Below are 17,087 nucleotides of genomic sequence, written 5' to 3'. Positions count from 1 at the left end.
ATTTTATGGTTGGGGGTCACCACAACATGAACTGTATTAAAGGGTCACGGCATTAGGAAGGTTGAGAACCACTGGCTTAATAGATGCCAAAAGAATGTCTATTTTCAGGTCGTTCAAGTTCTACCACCACATGACGAAGTGAGTTCCTGTCACTTGCCTCAACTCCTGCCAATCTTAGCAGTTTGAATGCATCTATAATGCAAGTAGATAAATAGGTACCACCGGTGGGAAAAGCTAGTGGGGTTTGGTGTTTCGCCATAAGCTCTGTGCTGTGGCATGATATCATGCTGGCCACATGACTGTAAGATTGTCTTTGGACAACACTGGCTCAATGACTTACAGAAATGGAGATGAGCACCACCCCCTGAAATTGGCTACAACTCACGGAATAAAACTCGTAGGGACACCTCTATCTTTACCTTATGATTCCCATCTTTAACATCTCTCCAATTTCCTTTTCCATGATTTTGTGCATAGCTCAGTGCTAAATAGCAAACTGGGAGCATACTTGCTTAGTCTTGACTCTCTACTTCCCTATTACAATAAAGCACCATGAAATATCTTCCAACCTTCTCATTTGATACTCTCCAAAACAGTGGTGTCTCCCTTTGCCCCTAGTTCAATGTATGTAAAACATATGACTTCACATGATAGACTCTAGAAGGAATGTTGTACCTGGAATTTCAACTAAATAGACCCCAGTTGTTCTTAGACATGGCACAGCCTTGCTGATTGTCCTGCTCATGTTGGGAGCCCAATACTTGAAGGTTTTCGCCCATAAATAACAAATCTGTAATAGTTATAGAGAATGCTAAGCAATAAATGATTTATAAACGCTCAAGGAACCTGGTAATACATTTTCCGATAACACATTTGATTAAAAAGCATACACATGTTGAGCTACAAGTGTAATTCATATAACCTTATTCCTTTTAATAAAAGGGCTGCTATACACTAACAGGGTTTTCCACTTAAACTCACATAATCCTTACCACAAAACACACTGAACCATTAACTGCACTAGCCTTGTATAACATACTAAACAAGAGACATTAAGTTTCAGCCTAAGAAGCTGTGGAAGCTCAGTCAGTAAGGTATGAGAGACAGATTAACCTAGTATTAAAAGAAGAAATGGTTTGTCTGCACTTTCTGAATTAGGCATTTATCTTGAGGAAAATGAGCTGAGCTCTCAATCCTTCTGGATACAAATTCACATCTCATTATTCAAGTTTTATTTCTGTGTCCTACTTTAGGTAGAAGAATATTTAGCTGTTGGGAATGGGTAACCCTTACCAATCTACTGAAAATCAATTGAGAATCATATCAGAAGATCACAGTCTGTTGCTTTCTAAAACAGCATATGGAACATATCTGAAATTAGAAATAGCTTCCAAGAGATTGTATCACTTAATCTTTGTGGATGGACTTTGCTGCTACATTGGATACAGAGTAGAATGGTGTGGGAAGTGTTAGTCAACAGGACTGCAGATTTAAATGTTTATTTGCTCTTTTTTGCTGTCCTACATATCTGTTGTTACATCTTCAAATCCCCAAAACTTTAATCTTAAACTGCCTACTATTGATCTCACCCCATTCCTAAAATGTCTGTAAGGGAAGTGCATAAGCGTACCATTGTGCCTACTGTCCCTGTTCCCTTTTATTCACACCCATTTCATTCATGCTCATGCTTATTCTTATACCTATTATCTTGTAAACGATTGACAAACCAAATAAATAAATAAATAAAATAACAGTAAGGTGGCTGGCCAGCATCAGTCACTTAAATTAGTTGTTCTGCTCGTACTATTTCACTCATCGATACTTTTTAAAATGCAGGTGCAGTGGGGATTCACTCACGAAAACAAGTGAGAGAGCTGTGTTCCAGCATACATAATAAATGGCTCATGCTCATTTTGACCCTCCATCAGCAGACTTGCAGGAATACTATTCTCTCTGCACCTCATTAAAAGGCAGGCCTCAAGAATTCAGTGCTAAAAAATGCCTTTTAGTTGTCTTTTCCAGTAGTTGCCTATACTATTATAACAGTATAGGAATGGAATAACTATCATATTGCAGTTCTAACCAAATAAAACCAGAACAATTTATAAGAGATACAATTAATGATAGGTCTAGGATTAATGATAGGTCTAGGATTAGTGTGTTAGCACTCAAAATGCTGATTTTTTTAAACTGCAGAGGTCATTGGTTTTAAATAGGATCAGAATAGTTGGAAAACAGACCATTGTATTGTTTGGCTAAAATAATTTGTTCTGTAGTATTTCAGAGTTATGGATGAAGCAAAACTGAACACACATGGAAACTTTGCATCTAATTACACTATTGATATAACACAGTTAAAAAGGGTTTTGCTTTGATCCTATTTTTGAAGATGGATGTGTAGCATTACTAGTTTTGCGCTCTCTCAGTGGGTAGTTTTGGGGTTTTTTGCATGCATGTATATGATTGTTTTGGGAATAGAGAGCATTTCAGGATAATTTCAGAAGATAGTTTGTGTTAAACTCAATCATTATTATACTTTTGAAGCAGAAGGTCTTAAATCACTGAAGATGAAGATATTGAATAATTTTGATGTTAGATGTGTTGTCAATAGGAGCAACCCTTAATAATCCCCATAATAATGCCTATTCAGTAGTGAAATCAAATGGGAACTGATTGACGCAGCTCAGTATAGTTTATAACAGCATGTTATCTGCATCATGGATTGCTCAAGGTTACATACTATCTATGTTTTCCTGTATATCCTAAAGGTGATCCCATCTGTGACCTACTTTTTCATATTACATCATCGTGCAAAATGTTGTGCTTATCCAAATAATGTAAATTCTATAAAATCTGAATGTAACATAGTAATGTCTCAACAGTGGTATATTCAAGTTTACACATAGATATATTAATTCCTAGTTATGTGCATATTGAAATTAAAGGAAGGAAAAGAATACCTTGGTATTACCCCTATGCATGATCTCCCCCATAATTATTTCATTCCACTAAGCAGAGGTAGCCTAAGTCCAGTAGATAACATTTTATTAATATGTTTTCAGCCTTAAACAATTGACTTAGTTGCCTATTCAAATATCTAAGCTAATCTTACTAAATGCAAACAGTGAATTCTGCTTAGAATTGTGCTTTTATGGAACAGGTACCATGTTACTGCTAGATTTTATTTGATATTTAACCAATTGTAGAAGAATAGTCTTAAACCTAATGCCCCCAGATACTTATATTATCACAAATATATGTCATGCAGGAAGCAAATTGTGCAAATAGTGCAGATAAAAAATTAAGGAGGTATTATATACAAAATAAATATTGGGATACACAGGCTTTGGTTAAAATGCTTGGAAAAGCATTTTAAAATTATTTATTCTCCAAGTTATGCTTGTTTTGTACTTCTTGTAATCCAAAGATGCTTTTTCAGGAGGCAACTGGACTTACTTGTTGTTTTCTTTTGAAGACATTTTGCTTCTCATCCAAGAAGCTTCTTCAGCTCTGACAGGATAGTGGGAATGGAAGGATTCCTTGCAGACAGCTGGTAATTTGCATTCTAAACCAGCTGTCTGCAAGGAATATAAATCCTTCCATTCTACACTCTCCTGTCATTGCTGAGGAAGCTTCTTGGATGAGAAGCGAAACGTCTTCAAAAGAAAAAAAAAGCAAGTGAGTCCAGTTGCCTCTTGAAAAAGCACTTTTGGGACAACCATGACCTGGATGACTGAGAATCTCCACAGACTTCTTATTTGTAATCCAGAGGACAATAGTAGTTTCATGTCTCCTTCTCCTTAAGGTGCTCCCTTCATTTGTCATCCAAATGCAGAGGGTTTTTTTTTAACAAGGAAAACAATTGGTGACTGAACAGGAGCCTTTTCAGGTCTTGCTTGGGGTTACCTACAAGTTAGAATGTAGTCATTGTAATTTATTATTTTGATTTTTAACTTGCATATCAAACATAGCATAGTCAACAAACTATGATAAAAATGAAAGATGACTTGAAATGCCAGTCAACCTTTAGAATATCTTGTGGTTTCCCAACTAAGTATTAACCAGATTCAGAATAACAAGAGTTGGAAAGAACCTTGGAAGTCTTCTAGTCCAACCTCCTGTTCAAGCAGAAGATCCCTATTACACTACAAACAAATGGCTGTCCAATGTCTTCTTAAAAATCTCCCACAACATCTGAAGGCAAGCCATTCCGCTGATTGATTGTTCTGTCAGGAATTTTTTTATGTCTAGGTTAGCTCTCTCCTTGATTAGGTTCCATCCATTGCTTTTTATCTTGCCTTAAAGTGCTTTGGAAAATAAATTGACCCCTCTTCTTTGTGGCAGCCCCTTAGCTATTGGAAGACTGCTATCATGTCACCTAGTAACTACTAATTAGACTAGATATACCCAGTTCCTGCAACTTTTCTGCATACTTTTTAATCTCCAGTCCCCTAATCATTTTGTTGCTCTTCTCTGCACTCTTTCCAGAGTCTCAACATATTTTTTATATTATGGCAACCAAAACTGGGGGCAATGGTTTTATCAAGGCATTATAAAGCAGTACTAACACTTCACATGATCTTCACTCTATCCTTTATTGATGCAGCCTAGGACTGTAGCGGGCTTTTTTTGGCCGCTACAGCACATTGCTAGCTCAAATTTAGGTGATTGTCCAACAGAACTCACAGATCCCTCTCAGAATCTGTTGTTAAGCCTGGTACCATCTATTCCCGTGATGGCGAACCTATGGCACGCGTGCCACAAGTGGCACGTGTGCCATTTGTCAGGGCACGCGAGGCGCTGCCCTGTCAGCTGGCCAGCGTGCATGCGCGCGCTGGCCAGCTGAGTTCACCTTTTTGAAAGCTATTTTTCGCCTTCCCCAGGCTCCAGAGGCTTTATAGGAGCCTGGGGAGGGTGAAAAGAGCCTCCCCCTCCCCGGAGGCTTCAGGGACCGTCCGAGGCTTCCCTGATGCCTTCGGAGCGCTTAAAACCACCCTCCGAGCAACCCGGAAGTCACTTCCGGTTTGCTCGGAGGGTGGTTTTAAGCGCTCCGAAGGCTTCAGGGAAGCCTCTGGACAGTCCCTGAAGCCTCCGGAGGGCCTCCGGGGGGGTCGGGAGAGGCTCTTTTCGCCCTCCCCAGGCTCCTATAAAGCCCCTGGAGCCTGGGGAGGGCAAAAAAAACATGTAAAAATGGTGGGGTTCGCGCGTTTTGCGCGCATGCGCACTGGGGTGGTCGCGCGTTGCATTATGGGTGCGGCACGCCCGCACTCAACTCCCCTGCGCTCCCCCCACTTGTGGCACACGAGCCAAAAAAGGTTCGCCATCACTGACCTATTCTATACCTGTGCATTTGGTTTTTTTTTTACCTAAGTATAAAACTTTATTTTTCTCACCATTGAATTTCTTTTTGTTGTATAGGGTCCAATGTACACATCTGAGATTCTTTTGGATCTTGAGCCTATTTTCTGGAGTTATGGCTATTCTCGCCAGTTTGATGTTGTCTGCAATTTTGATGAGTTCCCCTTCTATCCCTTCATCTAAATAATTTATGAAGACGTTAAAAGACTATTGGGCCTAAGTCAGAACCTTGAGGTAAACCCACTGCATATTTCCCTCCATGCAGATGCAGTTCCATTAAGGACTACATGTTGTGAGGTTGGTTAGCCAGTTATGAATCCATCTGCTGGTGATGCTGTTTAACCCATATTTTTTCTATCTCAGTACAACAGTCAATTTATAGAGGTTGTGGGTTCTGTGTTCTTGGACATTTTAAAGAAAAGACTGGGCAGCCACCTGTCAGGGATGATTTAAAAGTTTATTTGCATATTCCAGAGCGAAGAGCTAAATAATCCTTGTAGTTCCAACTCGATAATATTATGACTTACAGCCATCAACATCACCACAAAATTAGAATTGTGAAAGGGCATTTGCTGATGCTCCAATACTTCAAATAATAGAATTGATAACTAAGATAAACAATGGTAATATGATATTAGAGGCATTTTGCTTTTCCACACATTGTGTAATTTTGAGTGAAGGATCATAAATGCACAGGAACTGCTTCTAATGCCATCCTTCTTTGTTTCAAAAAAAAAAAAAACACCCTTACCAGAGATTGTGGTAACAGAAAGAACACACAAGATCAAAATCCATATTTTTCTGTTTATGTGCATATCCTGATCTGACTGTAAGTCAAAAGAGTTCCCCCTCAGAATTTGTTTCAAGGCCTGTACCACAGCTTGAAACACGCAGAATGCCATTCCCCTCTTGCTGACTTCCATGTGCTTGGCAATTGAGGGATAAGGTTTTGGAATTGAAGGACATATTTTTATAAATTAATAATTCCGTATGAAACTACAACATGTGCTTTCTAATACTCAGAAATACCTGTATTGTGCATTAAAGCAACTATAGTGGTACCGGGGATAACTTACAGAGGAAGGTGTGCCATTCAGATAAAATATGTAGGGCAGGGGTGTCCAAACTTGGCAACTTTAAGACTTGTGGACTTCAACTCCCAGAATTCCCCAGCCAGCTGGCTGGGGAATTCTGGGAGTTGAAGTCCACAAGTCTTAAAGTTGCCAAGTTTGGACACCCCTGATGTAGGGGGTATAGCTGAGGGAATGGGGTAAAACGAGGAACAGTCCAAAGGCAATTGGTACAAGTGGGCTGGGTCCCACTCCACTGGTGAGACAGTTACTTGCCCCATTAAAAACAGAGAAAATCCTGCAAGCGCAAATGAGCAAGCAACCACTTTGTGCAGCTTCTATTCTATTTGGAACAGACCTATAAATAGAGTTCTCTATTTTGGCCTGCTTGACGTCACACTTCAACTCCTTAACTCTCTGCTAGTCTCCAGAATCTGCAGCAGGAAGAGTCTTGAGCTGCATGTAGGAAGAGAAGGGAGCAGTCTTCATCCTTTCTCTCAACAGCTGATTTTTTAAAAAAATGGTCTTTCTTTGAAGCATACCGCTGTTTGTTATTTTTCAAGTGCAACTGCTGAAGGTTTTAAATGGGAAGACTCCATAAAGAGGCTGCTGATATTTATAAACAATCTAGTAATGTTAACAAGGAAGTTTGAAGGTTAAGAAAGCCTGATTTTCAGCTCCATCTGACATCAAAAGAAAACAACCCTTAACAAAAACACCATGCAGATAGAATCTTCAGCAGTTGCCAGCCACAGTTGCTGGCAAAATGTCAGGATACCAGATAAAGAGAACATGGCCTATTAGCTCAGAAGCTCATCTCTCCATACCGTACTGGATTGATGTGACTGTGAAAGCCTTCACCAATATAATCTGAAGTATATTCCTGTTAAATAAACATATATAGGAAACACAAGGTAGATCCAAAAAAATGCATTCCGAATGCAAACTACTACGGAACTGCAATTATTCACAATGTAATTGTTAAGAAATGCAGATTCAGCAGCTTCCTGACCTAGGATATCAGATGGGAGTAGTGAAATAAATAGCTTGAGAAGTCTTCAATTAGTTATGGATTAAGGACATCTAAAGATCTCCTGTGTTTACAATGTCAGCAGGAAGAGGAGTCTGACGCTGCAATGAGGCCAGATGAGGTTAATTTTTGTTTTCATATTGTAGACTGATAACAATTCCATGGGCAAGAAGAGGAAAGAATTTTTGCCGTAGTAAAATTGACTGATGGGACCCGAATTTTCTGGGTTTTTTCTTTCTTTCTTGCAATTGCTGACATAGTTCTAAGTTCAGCATATTAATATCCTTCTTATTTTTCAACTGACCCATCAGACCTTTTATGTGTGTTGCATGTTCATATACACTGTAATCTAGGTAGTTTTTTCATCTAAACTACAAACTTGTTTTAGCTCCCCCTTTTAGCTTTGCAGAACAAGCAAAATCAAAACAGTACATTCAGTAAATTTAGTTTCGTGCAAAAGTTTAGATTAGGGTGCTCAAATTGCATGCTTCAGTAAACCCCTGAATGAAAGGAAGCTATCGCAATCTCTTCATGGTACAAAAATTAAATATATTTTTCTGCAGTTCTAAAAGCATAACTACTATTTATGTGCAACCGGCTAGAGTTTTTGCAAGCTGCGGCAGTTTAAGAAAAGCTGATAAAGGACAAAATTTGCTGTTGTCTTTTCTTCTGATTTTAATGATTGAGATCTCTTTCAAGTGAAATGAATGATACAAAATGCTGCAAAAGTAAACCAGCTTGTCCTTTCCATTAAAAATGAGATTCAATATTTTTTTCTTATTTCAAATGGCTTTATTTATGAAGTTTTATGTGTAGACCAGTGATGGTTGCCAATTTTTTAGTACCAGTTCAGGTGTGCTCCCACACGTGTGCAGCGCTTCTGCGCATGCACAAAAACTTCTGTGCAGGAGCAGGAGCGCCCGGTGGGTGGGCGGAGCCTCCCACCACCGCTACTACCGGTTCGCCCAATCCGGGCCTAACCGGGAGTAACTCACCTCTTGTGTAGACCCTAGTATAGGATCATCCAAGGAGCAGGGCTTATGCATACCACATTTCTACAGGCCATGAAACAATGTCTTCTATGGAACCTAAGGCAGAAGTCCAGCTTAGCTATAGAGTTGCTTGTTTGGTCCATCTAACTCAGTCTTCTCTTGCTTAGGAGAGGGGACCCATAGCATTCCCTGCCTCCCTGCTCTAGTGAGTTGGGTTTAATTAGAAAAAGATAGTCCTTCAAATATCCTGGTGCCAAGCTATGAAGAGCCTTGAAAATAACAACCAGCACCTTGAATTGGACCTGGAAGCAAGTCGGCAGCCAATGCAACTCCCACAGGAGAGTTAACACATGAGCAAATCTAGGCCTGCACAAAACCAGCACTCTGCCTCATTTTGAACCAATTAAAGCTTCCAGATACTTTTCAAGGACATCCCCATGTAGAGCATTGCAATAGTCAAAATGGGAGGTGACTAGGGTGTGACTAGGTGTGAACAGGCATTGGTGGACCAGGAAAGGGTGTAACTGTTGCACAACCTGCAATTGTGCAAAGGCCCTCCTGGCCATGTCTGCCACCTGCTCCTCCCATCATCTGACCTATACAGGGGGACCAAAGATAGGTCCATCAATTTCACATCACATTGTCATTGCTCCAACAAGTACAACAAATCAAGTATGTGACCACTATTCCTAATCGGGTCATGGACAGACCCAAAGAAGTCATGGTTTCCATGAAATCCTGACCTACCTTCCACCCCCATGGATGGAAGACTGAAGTCCCTCAGAACAATAAGCCTGGGGAACACCACTGTCAATCCTGCAGTGAGCTCAAGAAGTCCAGGTAGGGAAAGTGCTACTTATCCCTCAAGCCCATCATAAGAAAAAGCACTTTTGGACCCTTGTTCTGGAGGCTGCCAAAGATTCTCTGATGACAACCATACCCACTCCCTGGCCCTGTAGTCTAGGCTGGTGCCATACAGTACTTGATAATCAATTGGGCATAGAGCAATGCTTCCTTCCAGGCCCAGCCAGATCTTAGTGATAAAAGAAATATTGTTATAACCACTCTGTGCATCTGATGATATGAGCTGCAACTCACAGGAGCTTATGCTTTGTAATAAAATGTGTTAGTTGAAAAGGCTGCTATCACACTCCTTATTTTTGGCCACCATGGGCTGACACGCCTCTTTTCCTACAATGCCCATAAGACCATTTTAGTACATGTAGTTACCGTATGTTTCTCATACTCTGGTTGTCATTCAAGTTTACCATAAGTCACTCCTGACTTTTCTGTGTCCCAATCAAGGAAAAACTCTTGCACATGATTCTAAATTTTAAAAAAAGGGAAAGAAGCAAAACAGAGAGAGAGAGAGAGGAGGTAATAAAAGGCTAAACACATAAGCTGAAGAGGCCTTCTGTAGGTAACTATTTCCCTTGCCATTAAGGTGTCTTCTTGGAAATTAGATCGTTCTTACAAGAAGTGCTTAATGAACAATTAACAACCAAGATGGATTTATAAATAACAGTGTTATTTATAAATCCAGCAAGGCAAAGGTATTCCCGGGGGACCAAAAATTCCACCTCATCCCAGTTCTCTCCTCTTGGGTCTCATCAAAGCTCTCTCTGAAGCAATTGTTTCAGCAAAGTGAACCCTGCTGCATACAGCAAAACCTAGTTGCTTGTAATACACATAAGGTAATCTCTTGAAAATTATTGGGAACACGCTTGGGGGGAAAGGCCTATACATCATCTTGGGACAATTTGATTCATTAAGTTATAAAGACAATCCTCAACAACAACAAACCACCCTTGTTTTTGTATCTTTACAGAATGGGCTTCTCCGATTTAGTGTCCCCACATATGTTGAGGGTAACTTCTCAAAATATTGGTTTTCTATGTTTTAATTTTATGTTAATTTTAAGCCATTCAAAATCTTCCAAAAGAGACATACAAGCTGAAATAATACTAAAATAAATAACCCATCATTTCAGAGGGAGAGGTCCCACAATCAGGGCACCTTCCTGTAAATTAAAAAAAGGGGGGGTGATTAAGGGGAAATAAATTGCATAGCTACTCTTGACCCTTTAGGGTAGGAGCAAAGAGCTAGAGAAATTAGCTCTTCCTCCTCCTCCTCCTTCCTCGTCCTTTGTGCAAAGAAAGACCAACCTCATACAATGAAACATTATTTTTAAAAAGGAAAAAAAATATTTTAAAGCATCACTTTTAATTTTAAATAGTGAGATGGAAAACAATCAATGGCTGGGGGAATAAAAATATCATGCTGCTCAAATTACAGACAGCATTCGGAACAATTTCCAAATAAAAATATACAATGAAACCAAAGATTCTGAGCAGACCTCAATATGGCATAGCAGCTTTGATCTAAAGAGATGCCAGTCTATATTAAATCCACAAGGACTGAGCATGCAGCAAAACAAGAATTACCAGAGACATAAATTAGATACATAGAAAAAGAAACAAAACTCAATACAAATGCTTACTCTTCCAGAGAATAGACAACCCTTGAACAGATGGAGCTTCTACGCTGGTTTTTTTATCTGGAAAATTATCCCTGAAAATTATAATGTATATCATGTGTTGGAAGAACTGTCCTTCTGGGTTCGGCTCCAAGTGGGGAAAAAGACACTGGAGACATGGAGGCTGCTTGGAAAGATGATTTTAATGGTGGACAGGACCGCATGGCTTGAGTCCTGAACAGAAAAGGTGATCACATGCTTCAACGTTGGTGGAGAAGAAGAGAAGGAAAGAGAAGGGAAGGGAAGGGAAGGGAAGGGAAGGGAAGAGAAGAGAAGAGAAGAGAAGAGAAGAGAAGAGAAGAGAAGAGAAGAGAAGAGAAGAGAGAGAAGAGAAGAGAAGAGAAGAGAAGAGAAGAGAAGAGAAGAGAAGAGAAGAGAAGAGAAGAGAAGAGAAGAGAAGAGAAGAGAAGAAGCTTGCAGGACTTTTTATAATCTGTTCTGCCCCACCTATCTGTTTCCTGTTCCTGTGTAAGAAATGTATTCTGATTGGTTGCCAGACTCCCATGGGCCCGTGCAAGGGCAACCCTCTAGGCTGAGTTTGAATCCAGGTTTGATTGAGTTCAGATGCCATGTGGTCAGTTGAATAAAGGCTTATATTATCATGCCTTCATTGTCACTGCCAGAACTCTATACCCATCCCCCTGGAGCTGAAGGGGAGAACTCTTTATTATGTAAAGTGGACTACCTTAGCCTTCTTAATGGCCCATTGACAAAGTGGGGATGGGCAGGAAGCTGCAGGAACTTACTTTGTGTTTAAAATGTGTTTCTCCCTTTTTCATATCCAGGAAAATATAATATTCTGCCTTTTCAATATTTCCTATGATATTTCATTTTTCTGGGAGAGGGCTAGGTGATAACTTCCTACACATGTTTGGAGAGGAAACTTAGCTCTTTCTTCACAATCTTAAATTCTGGGATCTCATCATTGGAAACTGTGAATCACAATCTGATCTAAGCTGGATCATGACAATAATATTTCTACTATATATCTACTTGAGAAACAGTTAAGAAGTAGGCACCCTCCTATGTGGATAAAAGAATGGAAAAAATTGAAATTAGTACTGTATTTAATATGAATTTCTCCAAATTAAAAGGCATCATAAATTTCTGCATAACTGCTTAATAAAAAGGCCCAGCTTAACATTATGATTGGATTTTGAATCTGCTCAGTATCCAACCCTGCAATAGGATGAGTTGCAGGGGACAGCCAAAAAAAAAGATTATATAGATATTACAGAAGACAGAATTAAGACACACAGAAGGAACCACTTTTTACTTCATCATAGAGATGCTATAAACCAGAAAACAATTCCAGATATTTAATATATACCCAAATATGAGAACATCCTTCTAGTTTTTTTTTCTTACAAAGACCATCCATTTTACAAAGATAGGTTTATTTTGAGAAAATACCAGCCTCCTGATCATACAGCTACTTCCTAAGTTAAACCCAAACTAATCTTTGGTTCTTTGTCAATGGTGTGATTCCCCCACTACAACCTTTCTAACCAGACAGCTTAGTTCTGACTTTCTTTGTGTTCTTGCACACTACATCCACTGCACCCATTCACTCAAACATTTTGTTTTACTGCCAGTCCATCCAAGCACATTTCACAGCTGTCACTTTCAAATGCAGGAAAGCACCCAGTGATGCTTCACACTCATGCTGGGGTCCTATCAGCCTTTTAGAAACAGAAGTCTCATGTCCCTGCTTCTCTATTCCAAAGCTAACATGATGCTCAAGTGCGAATCAGGATGGAACAGGGAAACTTACACATAGTGAGTGAAATAACCATAGCAATCAAAGAAAGATGAGAGACGGAGAGAGAGACATTACTAAAACTCTTTTCCCCATAATTTTTTAACTGGGTAAAACAGTGCACCACCAGTGCAGACAAGCCATTGTAGGAAGTTATCACCCAGCCCTCTCCCAGAATAATGATATATCCTAGGAAATATTGAAAAGGCAGAATATTATATTTTCCTGGATGTGAAAAAGGGAGAAACACATTTTAAACACAAAGTAAATTCCTGCAGCTTCCGGCCCATCCCCACTTTGTCAATGGGCCATTAAGAAGGCCAAGCTAGTCCACTTTACATAATAAAGAGTTCTCCCCTTCAGCTCCAGAGTGATGGGATTAAGGCAGGATAATATTGCCTTTTACTCAACTGACCACATGGCATCTGAGAACTCAACCAAACCTGGATTCAAAACTCAGCCTAGAGGGTTGCCCTTGCCCGGGCCCATGGGAATCTGGCAACCAATCAGAATACATTTCTTACACAGGAACAGGAAACAGATAGGTGGGGCAGAACAGATTATAAAAATCCCTGCAAGCCCTTCTTCAGCCCTTCTTCCCTTCCTCTTCTCTTCCCTTCTCTTCTTCTCCACCAACATTGAAGCATGTGATCACCTTTTCTGTTCAGGACTCAAGCCATGAGGTCCTGTCCACCATTAAAACCATCTTTCCAAGCAGCCTCCATGTCTCCAGTGTCTTTTTCCCCCTTGGAGCCGAACCCAGAAGGACATTTCTTCCAACACCATTATGAACCAAGGTATCTCCTATGAGCTAACTTACAGGACATGTCCAAAATCCAGGACCCATAACTCCCATGGGACTGAAATATAAAACATTTTATGACATAAAAATGATCATAAAACAATTTAGGACATGATACAAAATGTCATAAAACATTTCCTCATGTTTGAGTGCTATACAGTTCAACAGGGGCTATTTTCAACATAGATACATCTTCTGATTGTATCCCAACTTTTCCATTGAAAGCAATACATGAAAAGTTCTGTCATTGTTAAAGGCATTGAGGAATCTGGTGGGGAAATATCTCTGAAAGAGATATATGTATGTGTGTGTATTTGTGAAGGCGACTATGTTATGTTAAAAACCCAATCCTCTAGATTCAGGTAATTTATATAAATAGTAATAATTATATCAAAATAAATAAATAAACATACAACTTTGTTAACAAGCTTTAAATAGGAGAAATGGCAGGTTCCCGATTATGTTAGTAATAAATATAGACGCTGAGTATACTTCCTTTGATTGAAAATATTCTAAACCTTCAGAGTGTACATGTCACCATTTCCACTACTATCCTTTTCTCATTGCTGACCCTGCTGTGTTTTCTTAATCTCCAACTCTGCTCCCGGTAGCATTGCCAGCCCCTCTCTTGTGCTGTAACATTAGAAAGGTCACACACTTTCTAAGGTTACCCTTTCATACTCAGAGCAGAAGGAGGAAGAGATAGAGAAACCAATTCTTTTAATGTTCTATCATTATAATAATATGACACCTTAAAATTGTTCAGTTAAGGAACAGAAAGTCTGAGGTAAGAAAGTGCTCACTTAAGGAGTCTATAGTCACTATATTATTTCAGTTTATTTTAAAAAAGCATACTAAATTTTGGAGGTTGCCTTTTGCTCTTCTATGTAGATGTACACTTAGGGTCTTCCAATGCAGACCATCAACAAAACCACATAACAGAAAGAACAACTTATTCCTATTTTTATTCAATTTATCAGCCTCTCATACTGAGGGAAATTTTTTATACATGTATTGGAAGAAAAATCTGATCCGATTTCAAGCCGGGAGAAAGATGTTGGATATAAAATGAAGTCTGGCTAAAGGAAAGAAGATCTCCGTTTATTTGGATACCAGACATTTCAATGACAGCAGCATGTTTCTGGGAAGGCTGACAAAATGGGGTTGAGATGAGTGGGCTTTTATACATTCTTTGGGGCTTTGTGATTGAGATGCCTGTTCTTGTGTAAGAATGTGTCCTTTAACATTTTAATGGCTGTTGCCAGATTCCTATGGGGTCATGTAGGGATCATAACAGACTCTACAGGCAAAAGGGGAAATGCAAATCCTAGGTGTTTGTCTGAACTAATCTTGTCAGTTTTGACTTGCCTAATTGCGTTGGTTATTTGGAGTCTCTTTACTTATAACTAGATTGACCCAATCTTTCTGAATAGATAAAAAATCTCCATTTCAAAAGATCAGCCTTTTCAAGCTTCTGCTTGAGGCTGTTTTCCTATGGCAGGAAGACTGGAACCGCTTTCTGCCTTTGTTAATATTTTTTTTCCTCCTCTTCTCCTTTAGGAGAAATATTCTATCCTGCCACTTTTTAATATTAAGAAAAAAAAATTTTTGAATTGGGGGGCTTCCTACAGATGCTCATTAATCATATCAATGTCCACTTGTAAATGGATATCATTATAAATAGATGACGATGCTTAAATATAAAAATGGAGCTTACTGTTTCTTGGAGTCTTTGTGTCCTGCAGGAGTCTTTATAAAAGTATAATTTTACTATAAAAACGATAAATAAAAGTTGGTGACTATTGATTTAACTATATTTAACTTGATGTTATGTTAATTAATTACATTAAAATCAAATTTAGTTTTTATTCTCACTGTACCCACATAAAAATTCAGCACATTGCTAAAATATCACCCTCCACCAACTGAATATAAAAAACTTAACTTCTTTACTGTGAACTCTCCCATCTAAAGCCTTTTAATGAAACCTTTAAAAGTAAAATATGTAAATGAACAACTACAAGAACAAGATGAGACTCTTTTAAGTTTTTAAAAGCATACCAAATTACTGCAAGTGGGTTGGGTGCAAGTGTATCTTTTCCCATATGATCAAACACATTTACACTAACACACTGTAGTTTTGAAATGTGGTACACATTGTTTAAAAAGGAAGAAAATGACCAGCATATTCACCAAACATATCAGCCCACCTTTTTCATCCTGATTAAAACAATGAAGAATATTGGAAAGATAATCATGTCCGTTGTTCTTTAAATAAGCAACTCCCTCAGTTGCTCAGTGACAACAGGAACACTGTTGGAAACCTGAAGGACCAGGTGAGAATAGACCTACGTAGACAAAATACCTGTGTGGTTGCTCAGCTGTCATTGATGTGAAGACATATCACCATCATCTCTGTGCTATCCAAAAGTATGCTGTTAGGAAACCACAGTTGTAGCAAATGTTTGTACTGCTTCCAAGTGAAAATTGATACAAAGTGCTGCATGATTAAGAGAGGGAGAATATTTCTAAACATTATAAATATTAAATAAAGAAATTAAATAAAGAAAATAAATATTATTCTGGATAAATCAGTACAAATCAGGTTTGAAAAACGGTCTCTGAATTTAAATCATATGGGCAATAAATCACCTAACGTATGTTTTTCAATGTCAGTAAGAATGTATTATAGAACTATATTTTTCCCATATTCTCTTTTCTGCCATTTATTGCTGCATATTAATAATAAGTTGTCCATAAAAAGCAGTAAGATGTAAATGCTTTACAGTAGAAACAGCATTGGCATAAAAATAAAAACAAGAGTTTTGTTATTGATCAAAAGCAATCAATCTAAAAAACAAACCTGAATCGCCAATGAATTACAATACTAGAAAAATAGAAAGAGAGCATGCCAGGGAAAATATTCCAGAGTTGGAATCCGTATCAAATAAAAGGGCTCCACATGATAAAGATTTATCATGTGGGTAATTTATTAAATGTTTTTTTTATTTTAAAAGCTTTTTGTGTCATTAACATTTATCCTGTTTTATTTTGTACATTGCTTTTAATAATCAGCAGTTTTGAAATACCTTAAAGAATAGATAATTTTCTTATAATGACTAGAAACAGTCTGCATAAGTCTGCCAGGGCTAGTGCAAGTTAAGAATTTATCAGCTAATTCTAAATCAATTAACACTGATAAGCCCTCTCAAAGGTAACATATCTAAAGCATTGCAAAAATCTTATCTTCACTTTATCCTAATGCAAAAGGGAACCATTATGGCCAAGCTACACCTGTTTCAAAAGAGCCATTGTGGCATCTAGTATATACAGAGATTAAATAGAGTGCATGTTGCAACTACCATAAAGTATTTTTGACCTGTAAAGAAACTAGAGGATTTGATGCTCCTGAGTAAGACCCTAATCCTTTAATTTCTAACCCTGTTGGTATTTAAATGTTCTATGGATATAATTACACAATCCAGCTGGATGGGAGAGATTAAAAAGCAAAACCCAGTATTATTAGCCTTTCTTCAATAT

Source organism: Natrix helvetica, assembly GCF_964273705.1.
Source record: "Natrix helvetica genome assembly, chromosome: 6".
In the NCBI taxonomy this organism is placed as follows: Eukaryota; Metazoa; Chordata; class Lepidosauria; order Squamata; family Natricidae; genus Natrix; species Natrix helvetica.
Note: the sequence above shows the minus strand (reverse complement) of the source record.